Source organism: Hemitrygon akajei, chromosome 1 (genome assembly GCF_048418815.1).
Source record: "Hemitrygon akajei chromosome 1, sHemAka1.3, whole genome shotgun sequence".
Lineage (NCBI taxonomy): Eukaryota > Metazoa > Chordata > Chondrichthyes > Myliobatiformes > Dasyatidae > Hemitrygon > Hemitrygon akajei.
In genome coordinates, this window is record NC_133124.1 from 194,247,142 (window position 1) to 194,260,660 (window position 13,519).

The following is a 13,519-nucleotide window of genomic DNA, read 5'->3' on the forward strand; positions in this document are numbered from 1 at the left end:
CAGATATGTGTTGAATATACATTGGCATGCATATGTTTGGGCACCCCTGGACAAAATTTATGTTACTGTGTATAGTTAAGTGAGTAGAAGATGAAAAGATCTTCAAAAGTCGTAAAGTTAAAAATGAAATATTCTCTTCAATATATTAGGCAAGATTAATGAATTATTTTTGTTTTGCACAATTTTAGAGTGAAAAAAAGGAACGGAGCATTATGCAAAAGTTTTGGCACCCGAAAAGATTTGAGCTCTCAGATAACTTTTAACAAATTCTCAGAGCTTAATTAGCTTGTTAAGGCTATGTCTTTTTGTTCACAGTCATCGTTAGGAAAAACCAGATGATGCAAATTTCTAATCTTTATTAATAACCTGACTCCTCAAAACTTGTCCTAAGCATTAGCAACCATGGGCTCCTCTAAGCAGCTGTCTAGCACTCGAAAAATTAAGATGAATGAAGCCCGTAAAGCAGGAGAAGGCTATAAGAAGATAGCAAATGGCTTTCAGGTAACCGTTTCTCAGTTCTTAATGTAATTAAGAAATGGCACTTAACAGGAACGGTGTAGGTCAAGTTGAGGTTTGGAAGATCAATAAAACGTTCCGAGAGTATTGTTCGTAGGATTGCTAGAAAGGTAAATCAACACCGCCGTTTGACTGCAAAAGACCTCCAGGAAGATTTAGCAGACTCTGGAGTACTGGTCTACCGTTCTACTGTGCAGCGATACCTACACAAATATGACCTTCATGGAAGAGTCATCAGAAGAAAACCTTCCCTGTGTCCTCACCACAAAACTCAGCGTCAGATTTTTGCGAAGGCACATCTTAACAAGCCTGATGCATTTTGGAAATAAGTCCTATGGGTTGATGAAGTTAAAATAGAACTTGTTGGCCGCAATGAGCAAAAGTAAGTTTGGAGAAAAAAGGGTGCAGAATTTCATGAAAAGAACACCTCTCCAAATCTTAAGCACGGAGTGTATCGATCATGCTTTGGGCTTGTGTTGCAGTCAGTGACACGAGGAAATTTCACTGGTAGAGGGAAGCATGAATTCAATTAAATACCAGCAAATATCACATCGCCTTGTAAAAAAGCTGAAGGTGAAAAGAGGATGGCTTCTACAACAGGATAATGATCCTAAACACACCTCAAAATTCACAATGGGCTACCTCAAGAGGCGCAAACTGAAGATTTTGCCATGGCCCTCACTGTCCCGACATAAACATCATCGAAAATCTGTGAGCAGTGCATGCAAGACGGTCCAAGAATCTCACAGAACTAGAAGCTTTTTGCAAGAAAGAATGGGCGAATCCCCCTTCCCACCCGAAACAAGAAAAACTCCTAGCTGGCTACATACAGCGTTTACAAGCTGTGATACTTGTCAAAGGCAGTGTAAATAAGTACTGGTCATGCAAGGTGCCAAATTTTTTCTTTGGGCCCTTTTACTTTTTTTCTTATTTTGAAACTGTAAAGATGAAAAAAAAAACAAGTAAACTTACTTAAAATATTAAAGAGATGTATCTTTAACTAATGACTTTTGGAATTTAGGTCATCATTTACTCGTTTAGCTATTCACAGTAACAGCAATTTTGACCGTGGTGCCCAAACTTTTGCATGCCACTGTAAAAGGTGTATTTCAAGAGAGTGCAAACTTTGAACAAATGTCAAAATGACAGGAAAAAATCAGGTGGAATTGTTTTGCCAAATGCAATGACTTTTTTTCAACTACCGAAACGTCTAGAGTTTATCCCTGCAAAAATGTTTTATTTGAGTGTAGTAAGCAGGGCGTGGGGGATGCAGAAAGAAGAAGCCAAACATAAAAAAAGAGCAACATTGTTATAAATCAGCCCCTGATGCCTAACTGGCTTGTTACAACAGTCCAGTCTTTTTCCTGAATGCAACGCTTTTACTGACATTTGCTTTGCCTAGAGATACAGTATATTACAGATGGAGGATGTGGAAGGGCAACTGCCAAATGAACAATTGAAAATGCTGCTTGAGATTCATGCCGAGAAAATATTTGCTAGGTCAATAATAGTAATGTTGCTCTGCTGTTTGAGAAAGGCTATGAGAATAAGTCGGCAAATTATAATCAGTTGAGCCTGACCTCAGTAGAGTGTATAATGTTGAAAGATGTTCCAAAGGATTAGTTATATAACTAATTTACTATACCTGGCCTCATTATATATAAAGACAACACCGCTTTCTGTGGGACACGGCTTGAAGAGTTGTTCTTGTTTTTCACGAGGATAACGGGAAAGATGTTGAAGGGAGGACAGTGAATTTGGCCCAAATGGACCTTAACTAAGCACTTGACTAATTCGCATGGGAGTTGGTCAAGCCTGCTCAATTGCTTGACATTTAGGATGAGGTTGTATATACGGTGTGAGATTGACTTTGCGAGAGAAACCTGAAAATGTCAGGAGGTTGTTGCCTCTCCGACTGGAGACTTATGGTTAGTGTTTTTCCATAGGACTCAGTGCTGGGCCCATTGTTGCTTCGTCTATATCAGTGGTCTGCATGATAATGTAATAACTTGATCTGCAAGTTTACCGATTGTGGACAAGTGGACAACGAGTGAAGCTATCAAAGCTTGCAGCCGAATCTGGAGCAGCTGCAAAAATGGGCTGAAGATGACCACTGAATAGTGTGATGTGTTGCACCTCTGAAGGACAAACCGTGGTAAGACTGTTATAGTCAATGGCCGGGCAACGAGAATTTCGGTAGAATGAGTAATATGGTCGTCAAGAGAGATTTGGGAACATTAACATTAATAAATCAATGCATTTAGTACAGCAATCGTGATGTCTTATTGAAGTCGATAAGAATGATTCGAAGATTCAAAGTACTTTCATTATCAAAGTATGAATGGACAATATTATTCCGAGAATCGCCCTCCTGCAGGCAGCCACAAAATATTGAAACAGGATAATATTCTTGCAGACATCGTGGAATATAGTTCGCTTATCACTCGTTTTGGATAAATCACCATGGGTTCCATATCATATCATTTTCATCTGGGTTAAATGCTCTACGCAAACTGATACCCTTTGTTTAATATCTTAAAACTGGTACTTCAAATTACGACTCCATCACGGTTTTGGTTTCGCCGTTATTGCAGTTGGGCGCGTCAGCATGACATCAGTATCAGCATCGATGGGCCATCGTTCTTCTGCATGTTTCCCCTTCTCCGACAGTCGAGTGAAGTAGTGGATGGCGAAGTCGACCAGCTCAGCGTGTCGGTGCCCGAGTAACTCCACTGCGTAGCTTGCAGCAGGTCGGTTAGGCCAGGCGGGATGTTAATACTCATTTTCGCTCATGGGCAGCGGATGATTAACAGACACATACTGGCAGACAGTTAAATAGAAAGTTGATGGGATAAGTCATTGATGAGACCTGATTTAGAATATGGAGCATAGAACATAGAAACTTACAGCACTTTGCATACCTTCGGCTCACACTGTAACGCCAACCACGTAATCCTACACTACAGACGGCATAGAATTTGCCCAGTGCATAGCCCTCTATTTTTCTAAGCTCCATTACCTTTCAAAGACAGTCTTAAAATACCCTATTGTGTCCGTTTACGCCACCACCGCCGGCTGCGCATTCCACGCACCCATCATTCTCTGTGTGAAAAACGTACTCTTGACTTACCCTTGGTATCTATTTCGAAACATCTTAAAACTATACACCCTAGTGTTAGCCATTTTAGCCCTGGGACAGGCCTCTGGCTATCAATACGATCATCACCTTATACACTTCTATCAGGTCACCTCTTATCCTCCGTCGGTCTAAGGGGTAAATACCAAGTACACTCAGCCTATTCTCATAAATTACCCCCTCCAATCCAGGCAAAATCCTCGTAAATCTACTCTGCACTATCTCTATAGTATGAACATCCGTCCTGTAGTGAGGTGACCAGAACTGAACACTGTAATCCAAAAGTGGTCTGACCAGGGTCTATTTGTAGCTGTAACATTACCTCGAGGCTCTTAAACTCAATCTACAGTTGTTGAATGCCAATACAACATGCGCCTTCTTAACAAAACTGTCAGGCTGCACATCAGCTTTGAGTGCCCTATCGACACCGACCCCAAGATCTCTCAGGTCCTCAACACTATTAAGAGTGTTAACATTGACATTATATTCTGTCTTAACATTGATCCTACCAAAATGAACCACTTCACACTTATCCGAGTTGAAGTCCATTTGCCATTTCTCAGTCCAGTTCTGCATCCTATCGATGTCCTGCTGTAACCGGTGACAACCGTCCCGTCTATTCACAACACCCCCAACGTTTCTGTCATCAGCAAACTTTCTAACCCTCCCTTCTACTTCTTCATCCAGTTTATTTATCAAAATCACAAAGAGGAGTTGTCCCAGAACAGACCACTGTGGAACACCACTGTTGACCAAACTCCGTACAGAATATGAACCGTCTACAACCGCATTTCCCTTTTGGACAAACCAATTCTGGATCGACAAAGCAAAGTCTCCGTGTATCCCATGCTTCCTTACTTTCCGAAGAGACCTTGTATGGTTAACTTTATTAAATGCCTTACAGAAATCCATATGCACCACATCCACTGCTCGACCTTCATCAATGGGTTTCGTTGCATCCTCAAATAATTCAATCAGGCTTGTAAACCACGACCTGCCCTAGACAGAGACAGGTTGACTATCCCTAATCAGATTTTGTCTCTCCAAATGTTTATAAATCCTGCCGTTCAGGATATTCTTCCACAGGTTGCTCACCACTGCTTCAATGGTCTATAATTTTCTGGGTTACCTCTACCCCCATTCTTGAACATGGCAACATTTGCAACGCGCCTATCTTCCAGTACCTCTCCCGTCCATATTAATAACACAAAGGACATCGCAAGAATCTCTGAAATCTCCTACCTTGCGTCTCATAGTAGCCTGGGGTATATGTCATCCGGTCCCGGTGACCTATCCAGCCTAATGCTTTCCAAAAATGCACATCCTCTTGCTCCTGCGTTTCAGTATGCTGTAGTTCATCAGCACAATTGCCAAGGTATTTTTTCCCTGGTGCCTACTGAAGCAAGGTATTCATTAAGTACCTCTACTAACTCCTCCGATTCAATGCACGCGTTTCCACTATCGCACTTGATTGGTACTATCCTCACACGACTCATCCACTCGCTCTTCACATGCTTGTTGAACGCTTTGTGGTTTTCCTTAATTCTGCCCACAACGGGCTTCTTATTGCCCCTTCTGGATCTCCTAATTCCATTCTGAAGCTACATCCTAGCAATGCTGAAATTTTCCTGACCTGAAACAGTTCCTAGTTTCGTGAACTTTTCGGAAGCTTAACTTTTCTTCTTAACTAGATTTTCTACATACTTTGTACAACATGGTTCTTTAACTCTGCCATCCTTAACCTGCGTTAATGGAACATGCCTATTTAGAACTCCATGCAAATGTTTCCTAAATATTTTCCATTTTTCTAACATACATTTGCTTGAAGTGATCTGCTCCCAATTTATGCGCCAATTTCCTGCCTAATAGCATCATTTTTCCACGTACCCCAATTATTTTCCCCAAATTATCTGCTCATATCCTTCTCCAGCAATATTGTGAAGGAGATAGAATTGTGGTTACTAACTCCAAAATGTTCTCCCACCGAGAGATGTGACACCTGACTAGGATCATTTCACAATGCCAGATTAAATACAGCCTCTGCTCTTGTAGGCTTAACACCATTTGGTGTCAAGAAACATTCCTGAACTCCCCTAACAAACTCTACTCTATCTAAAACACTTGTGCTGAGGAGATGACAATATTAAGGAAGTTTAAGTTTCCTGCTACAAATGCCCAATTATTGCTTCACCGTCCCAAAATCTGTCTCCCTATCGGCTCTGGGATATCGCTGTTGCTATTGGAGGAGGGGGCTTCTATTAAAATACCCAGTAGAGTCTCTGTCCCTTTCCTGTTTCCGACTTCCACTCAAAATGACTTAGTAGACAATCCCTCCATGTCCAGTTCCTTTCCTGCACCCGTGACACTATCCCTAAATAGCAATGTCAAGCCTCCACCTCTTTTTCCCACCAGACCCCTGTTCTTTTTGAAACATCTAGAGACAGGCACACTCAGCAGCTATCCCTGCTCCTGAGACATACAAGTCTCTGTAATGCCACAAGATCGCAAGATCACAAGACAACAGAGCAGAAGTAGGTCATTCGGCCCATCGAGTCTGTTCCGCCACTGCACCATGGGCTAAACTATTCTCCCATCTAGTTCCAATTTGCGGCTTTTACCCCATATCCCTTGATACCCTGACTAATCAGATACCTATCAATCTCCTCCTTAAATACCCTCAATGACTGGGCCTACGCAGCTGTATGTGGCAACGAATTCCATAAATCCACGATCATCTGGCTAAAAAAAATAAAATAAAATAATTCTCCTCATCTCTGTTTTAAATGGGTACCCTCTAATTCTAAGACTCTGACCTCTTGGCCTGGACGCACGCACCAAGGGAAGCAACCTTTCCACAACATCATAGTTCCACGTATTGCTCTACGCTCTAAGTTCATCTGCCTTATTTATGATACTCCTGGAATTGAAATAGAATAGATACACTTCAGAACATCAGGCTGAGTACATCTTTGTTCTAACATCTGGCAATCCTTCCTCACAATTTCATTACAAGCGGTCTCTACTCCAACCACCACATCCTCTACGAGTTCACTTCTGTTTCCACAAGAAAATCTAGTTTAACTCCCATTCCCCGCCCCCCCCCCAAATAGCATTATCAAACCTCCACGGCAGGATATTGGTCCCCCTCGGATTCAAGTGCAAACCGTTCTTTTTGTACAGATCGCACCTGCCACGGAAAACCTCCCAATGAGCCAAAAAATCCGAATGCATGACCCCTGTTCCAATCCAAGCCACGAATTGTTCTTGCACATCATACTATTCTTATACTCACTATTGCGTGCCACGGGTAGCAATCCAGAAATTACTACTTTTGAGGTCCTAATTCCCTGCATTCTGCGTTAAGGACCTCCATCCTTTTGCTACCTATGTGCTGGCACCAATATGTACCACCACCTCTGCCTGATCTCCCTCCCATTTCAGGGTATTGTGCACGCACACAGAAACATCACGAACCCTGGCACCTTGAAGGCTACGACCATATTTGTTTCCTTTGCGCGTCCACAGAATCGCCTATCTGTTCCCCTAACTATTTCTCTTTTATTCCTACTGACATTCTCTTCATTTCTCTACCCTTCAGAGCCACGTGGCCACACTTAGGGACAGAGAGACGGCCACTGTTGCTTCGCCCAGGTAGCTCGTCCCCCCACCCCCACCTCAACAGTACTCAAAATGGAGTACTTATTGTTAAGGGGTCAGCCTCAAGGGAACTCTTCACTACCAGACGCCTTCCCTTTTCTCTCCTGACGGTCAACCGGTTATCTGTCTCCTGTGGCCCAGGGGTGACTACTTACCTACAGCTCCCATCTCTCACCTCCTCACTTTCCCTAACAAGCCGAAGGTCAAAGAGCTGCAGCTCCTGTTCCCTAACTCGATCTCTAAGGAGCTGCAGCTCGTTGTACCTGCCGTAGGTGTGGCCATCAGGGATGCTGGCATTCTCCCGGACATCCCACATCCGATACACAGACAGCAAGCTAGCATCACAGTCATAACCACTATTGCCATGCACCGAGCCACGCGAAACTCTCCTTTTAAAAACACTTATCCCTGAGCTGTGCGAAGCTGCCTCTTTCTCTTCGAATAAATTGGTCAGCCGCTTTGCAAGATCGTAACCATTTCAGGTTATCTGCTTACAGGAGATATATTCAAAAGCCTGGAAGACTACAGATAAAATACACAATAAAGTTGTCGGGACTTGAGGAGCTTTAGGGAATCATTGAATAGATTAGCACATCAGGTTCCGGTGCGCGGGAGAGTGAGGAGAGATTTTATAAAGCCAAATAAATTTATGTGGCCTATAGAGAGCGTAATTAAAGCAGTATTTTTCCCACTGAAACTGTGTGAGACTAAACAATATAAATCAGCGATTAAGATTAAAGATTTAGGCGAACTCGGAGAGCTATCTTCTACGCTCAGGAGGTACTGACAGGGTGAAAAACTGTTAGTAGTGGACTTGGGTTCGATTTTAGCACTTGAGAAATTTAAGTGCTTACATGGTTGGGAAGGATATGCAGGGCTGTGGTTCGAAAGTTGTGATTAAGGAAGATAATAGTTAGGCTAAGATTAGAGGGGCTGCAGGCTTCTTTATATGCTGTGGATCTCCATGACTCGTTGACTCTATAATCGATCGGGCAGAGTATGCAGTAATCGGGCAGATTACTGATGGTCGCAGTCATCATTTTTCCTCACGGAACAGCAGGAAGAAAGGCAAGTCAATCCAAGCTTTTTTGTGCAGTACTTTTCAAACACAAGGTAGTTCAAGATGCTTTTGATTAGAACAAAATATCAAACAATATATTATCAAATTTCAGACAATATAGGGGAGAATATAATCACACTAAATAGATATGATAAATAGATTAATACTGGAATGAAAGTTACAGTGAAGGAAATTCTAATTTGAAACTACAGTTGAAAGAAACTTTCTAAACCTCGATTTAAAAGAACTTAAAATTGGGAAAGACTTCAGATCCTTTGGACCGTTATTCCAGATATGTGGAGCATTGTAACTAAAAGCTGTTCCGCCTTATTTTGATTTGCCCCTGAGAAGGTTAAGCAGACCTATCCCAGATCTGAAAGATCGAGAATGTTCATAATGCAACAAGGCATTGGAAAAATATATTTGGCCTTAGACGGTTCAATGCTTTATAAACCAGTGATAATATTTTAAAGTCAATCTTCTATAACTTTTAATAGGAGCAGGCCGATTTTGCAATTGTCTTTATGTAGCAGTTAAAATTGAAGTCTGAGCGGGATTCTAAGGGAACATTGAATTTTAAGCCGTGTTTTTTTTTTGTTTTGTTTTTTTTTTGTCAACAGAATCATTATTTCAGTTGTCCCTTTTTTAACTGTAGGAAGTTTTGGCTTATCCAATCAGTGAGTTGCTGAATACAGATTTCATAGTGATTGTATGGGGCTATAATCACTCGTTGACGCTTATATAAATCCGGAAGTCATCCGCATAATTAAGATAATATATTTTGTTGCTTCCCGTGATTTGAGCTAAAGGTAGCAGATGTATTTGTTAAACAGAAGAGGACCGAGTGTGGTACCTTGAGGCATTACAACTGTAATTTTTGACCAGACAGATATGCAGTTACCAATCGAAACAAAATAGTCCCTGCACTGTAAATACGAGTTAATCCACTTTAGCGCTGCACCAGAAAGTTCCACCCAATTTTCCAGTCTGTCCAGCAATATGCCACCGTCACCTGTGTCAAAGGCAGCACTAAAATCCAGTGAATCCAAAACTGAAATTGTACATGCATCATGGGTTGAGCAAATGTTATTTAAACCATGAAGCTGGTAAAATGTCCTGCACCAGAATATTCTGAGTTCTATGGTGTTGTCGAATTCCGGACTGGAAGACATCCATAAACTTGCTGCATGCCATAAAGCTATTGGTTTGCTGATAGTCAAACTTTTCAATGGTTTTACTTAAACATAGTAATTTGATATAGTCCTGCAGTCCTTAATCACTGAGGAAACATGGTTGTTCGTTTTTTTAAAGTATTTTATAAATGCAGTTTCAATGCTTTTGGGAAGCAGCCTGATAGAAGAGAAGTGTTGTCTCTTTGCAGAAAGTCTGGCCCCATATAAATAAAAACATTTTAAAAGAATATAAGTTAAACGTAGGTAAGAAATGCGGCAAATACAGTGCACTTCTGTGCAACGTTCACTCTGCAAAGTTTGGTTATTTGAATTGGAGGCTGAATAGATGATAGTGTAAAGTGTATATTTCATTCTGTTCTTCAGAACAGTAGAATAAAACTGTACAATGTCCCTTCTCGCAATTAGTCCAATAACAATCTGTACTATCAAGCTGAAACTTTTGAAATTTTATTGGAAATGTTGTGACTTATTCAAATCTGCGATATCCAATGGGAACCACAATCAAGATAGAATGATTTACAGTAATAGGTATAATAGGACAATTGACATAGTTCAAAGATATGGGGAGAGTGAAATATTACTAATCTGCAGAGTAAGTTCTAAAGAAAAGCTTGAATAGTTGGGCTTCACTGACACATAAGGGGATGAAATCTGTATGATAAGATTTTTTTTTAGCCTGGAAGTAAACAAATGTTAATTAACTGTGATTGTAGTGATGACTTTCAGCAAACTGAGAAGCTTCAGCATGCAGATATTAAGAAAGAGGATGTGCTGGAGTTTTTAGAAAGCATCAAGTTGGATACGTCGCCGAGACGGGATGAGATGTACACTGTGCGAGGTGAGGAAGGAGATTGCTGAGCATCTGGCGATGATCTTTTCATCATCGATGAGGACGGGAGAGGTTCCAGAGGATTGGAGGGTTGCGAAAGTTGTTCCTTTATTCAAGAAATGGGGTACAGATAGCCCAAGAAATTATAGACCAGTGACTCTTACCTCAGTGGTTAGTTATTTGATGGATAAGATCCTGAGAGGTAGGCTTTAGAAACATTTGGAAAGGTATGATATGATTAGGTGTAGTCAGCATGGCTTTGTCAAGGGCAGGTCGTGAATTTCGAGCCTGATTATTTCTTTTGAGGATGCGACTAAAGACATTGATGAAGGAAGAGCAGTAGATGCAGTGCATATGGATTTCAGCAAGGCTTTTGATTAAGTACCCCATGCAAGGCTTATTGGGAAAGTAAAGAGGCATGGATCCGAGGGGACATTTCTTTGTGGATCCAGAATTAGCTTGCCCACAGAAGGCACAGAGTGGTTGTAGACGAGTCATATTCTGCATGGAGGTCGGTCACTAGTTGGGCTAAGACTCAGGGATCTTTTCTGGGACCATTACATTTCATGATCTTTTTTAAAAGACCTGGATAAGGAAAAAGAGGGATGGGTTATTATGTTTGCTAATGACACAAAGGTTGGAGGTGTTGTGGATAGCGTGGAGGACTGTCAGAGGCTACAGTGGGATATTGATAGGATGCAAAACTGGGCTGCGAAGTGGCAGATGGATCTCAACTCAGATAAGTGTGACTTGATTCATTTTGGTTGGACTTATATGATGCCAGAATATAGCATTAATAGTAAGACTCTTAGCAGTGTGGAGGATCAGAGGGATCTTGGAGTCCGATTTCATAGGACGCTCAAAACAGCTGCGCAGGTTGACTCTGTGTTTAAGAAGTTGTACGATGTATTGACCGTCATCAATCGTGGAATTGAATTTAGGAGCCGAGAAGTAATGTTGCAGCTGTGTAGGACCCTGTTCAGACCCCACTTGGAGTGCTGTGCTCAGTTTTGGTCGCCTGGCTACCAGAAGGATGTGGAAGCCAGAGAAAGGATGCAGAGGAGATTTACAAGGATTTTGCCTGGATTGTGGAGCATTTCGTATGAGAATAGATTTAGTTAACTCGTCCTTTCCTTCTCGGAGCGACGAAAGATAAGAGGTGACCTGGTAGAGGTGTATAAGATGAGGAGCGGCATTGATCGTGTGGATAGTCAGAGGCTTTTCCCAGACGGAAATGAGGACAAAGTTTTAAGGAACTGGAGGGTAGGTACAGAGGAGATGTCAGGGGTAAGTTTTTTTTTGGTGAGTGCGTGGAATGGGCTGCCGGCAACGGTGGTGGAGGCGGATCCGATAGGGTATTTTAGGCGATCTTTAGATAGGTACATGGAGCTTAGTAAAGCAAAGGGCTATAGGTAAGCCTAGTAATTTCCAAGGTAGGGACATATTCGTCATAACTTCGTGGGCCGAAGTGCCTGTATTGTGCCGTAAGCTTTCTGTGCTTCTAAATGTTTGAATTAAGGGTTTTAGGGAGCTGCCATCGTGTTTTCAGAGCAGCAGTCTTGAAGAGGAAGGCGTAATAACTTTTACTCCTCTTTAATTGTGGTTTAAGCTTTCACAGACTTATTCAATGTAGACAGAACAGAGACAATGTGGCCATCTTAAAGCAATACTTTCTATGTTCAATTTACATACATATGAAGGGCGATAGCAAGTGAATTAAAAGCCTTACACTGAAAGAGTCCTTAGTTGGTTCAGTATCCACATATTGCCTGTATCCACAATGTCTTTCCAAGGCGTTATTTTTATTTTTCTGCGCAAGATCTATCAAAGGCATTCTAGTGCACAGATTATTTCAGAAATGTTATCTGGGCCTCACGTACAAAGGCAAGAGTAGAATGTCGTCAGACGGAAAATAAAGTGAGAATACCGATAAATCCGTTTTTGTGACGAAAGGCATGGCAAAATGAACGCGCATTTTGCATGCTGTATCATTACGGTGCCTATCATCCCGGGATGAAGAAACAATACATCGACATATCTGTACCTGCCAAGAAACTTCGCTCGAGTTTCTTGAGTATCGAGTTTGAGTATCGTTGGAGAGAGAGAGAGAGAGAGAGAGAGAGAGAGAGAGAGAGAGAGAGAGAGAGAGAGAGAGAGAGAGAGAGAGAGAGAGAGAGAGAGAGAGAGAGAGAGAGAGAGAGAGAGAGAGAGAGAGAGAGAGAGAGAGAGAGAGAGAGAGAGAGAGAGAGAGAGAGAGAGAGAGAGAGAGAGCGTGTGTGTGTACCCGCGTGCATGGGGAGTTAGTGTTGCGGTTGGATAATGATGGGAGACTTGCAAGCGATGGAAACAGAGGATTCTGGATTGCGAAGGGAGAGAGAGAGAGAATGGGGGGGGGGGAGTGGATGGTGTAGATAGTAACGGAAGCGAGAGGTGCTTGTTCCAGAGTTTAGTATATGAATTTCTGAGCACAGAAAACTTTGTGCAGAGTACTGTTCAATACGGAAACGGGAAATCCTTCGAATATTTTAATCTGATGCCGTATATACAACATTGGCGCAGGAAAGAGAAATGGCGAATTAAAGGTAAGTGTCGATACCGAGTTCTGGTGTTACTTTTACCTAAAATCATTTGTAGCAGGATACTCACAACATGGACCAATTGTGACGCCAAGGATTTTCAGTGATTTCCCATTAGTTGCCATTGGGTGTACTAGTGAAATGCTCTGCGGCAGACGCTATATTACTTTTGTTTGCGTGCACAGATATCTCAAAATGAAAGAATTTATAAAATCATTTCCTCTTAGCGATGTACTCAATGTATTGTATCTCAATGCGCGATGTATAAGAAATAAGGTGGCTGATTGTGAATAAGATGGATCTTGTTGCACTATTACAGTTGCCAAGTATTATGTTGTGACGATCACTAAATCGTAGCTGAAGGACGCTCGTAGTTAGGAGCTGACTATGCAAGGGTGTGCATTGTATCAGAGGAATAGAGAGTTTGGCACGGGGGAGGCCTGGCTTTACTGGTAAAGAAGGACATCGAATCAGTAGAAAGATATAACTTAGGATCAAAACAAAGCAGTTGAGTTAAGAAGCTGCAAGGGTAAAAGTGCGTAGACGGCAGTT

General features: G+C 41.8%; 1 protein-coding gene across 1 annotated transcript in view; it reads left to right on the plus strand.

Annotated features, from left to right (window-relative positions):
* The window catches only part of LOC140728475 (scavenger receptor cysteine-rich domain-containing protein DMBT1-like), a 187,370-nt gene that overhangs the window by 158,286 nt on the left and 15,565 nt on the right, over window positions 1-13,519 (plus strand). The gene's annotated exons all lie outside the window — the stretch shown is intronic.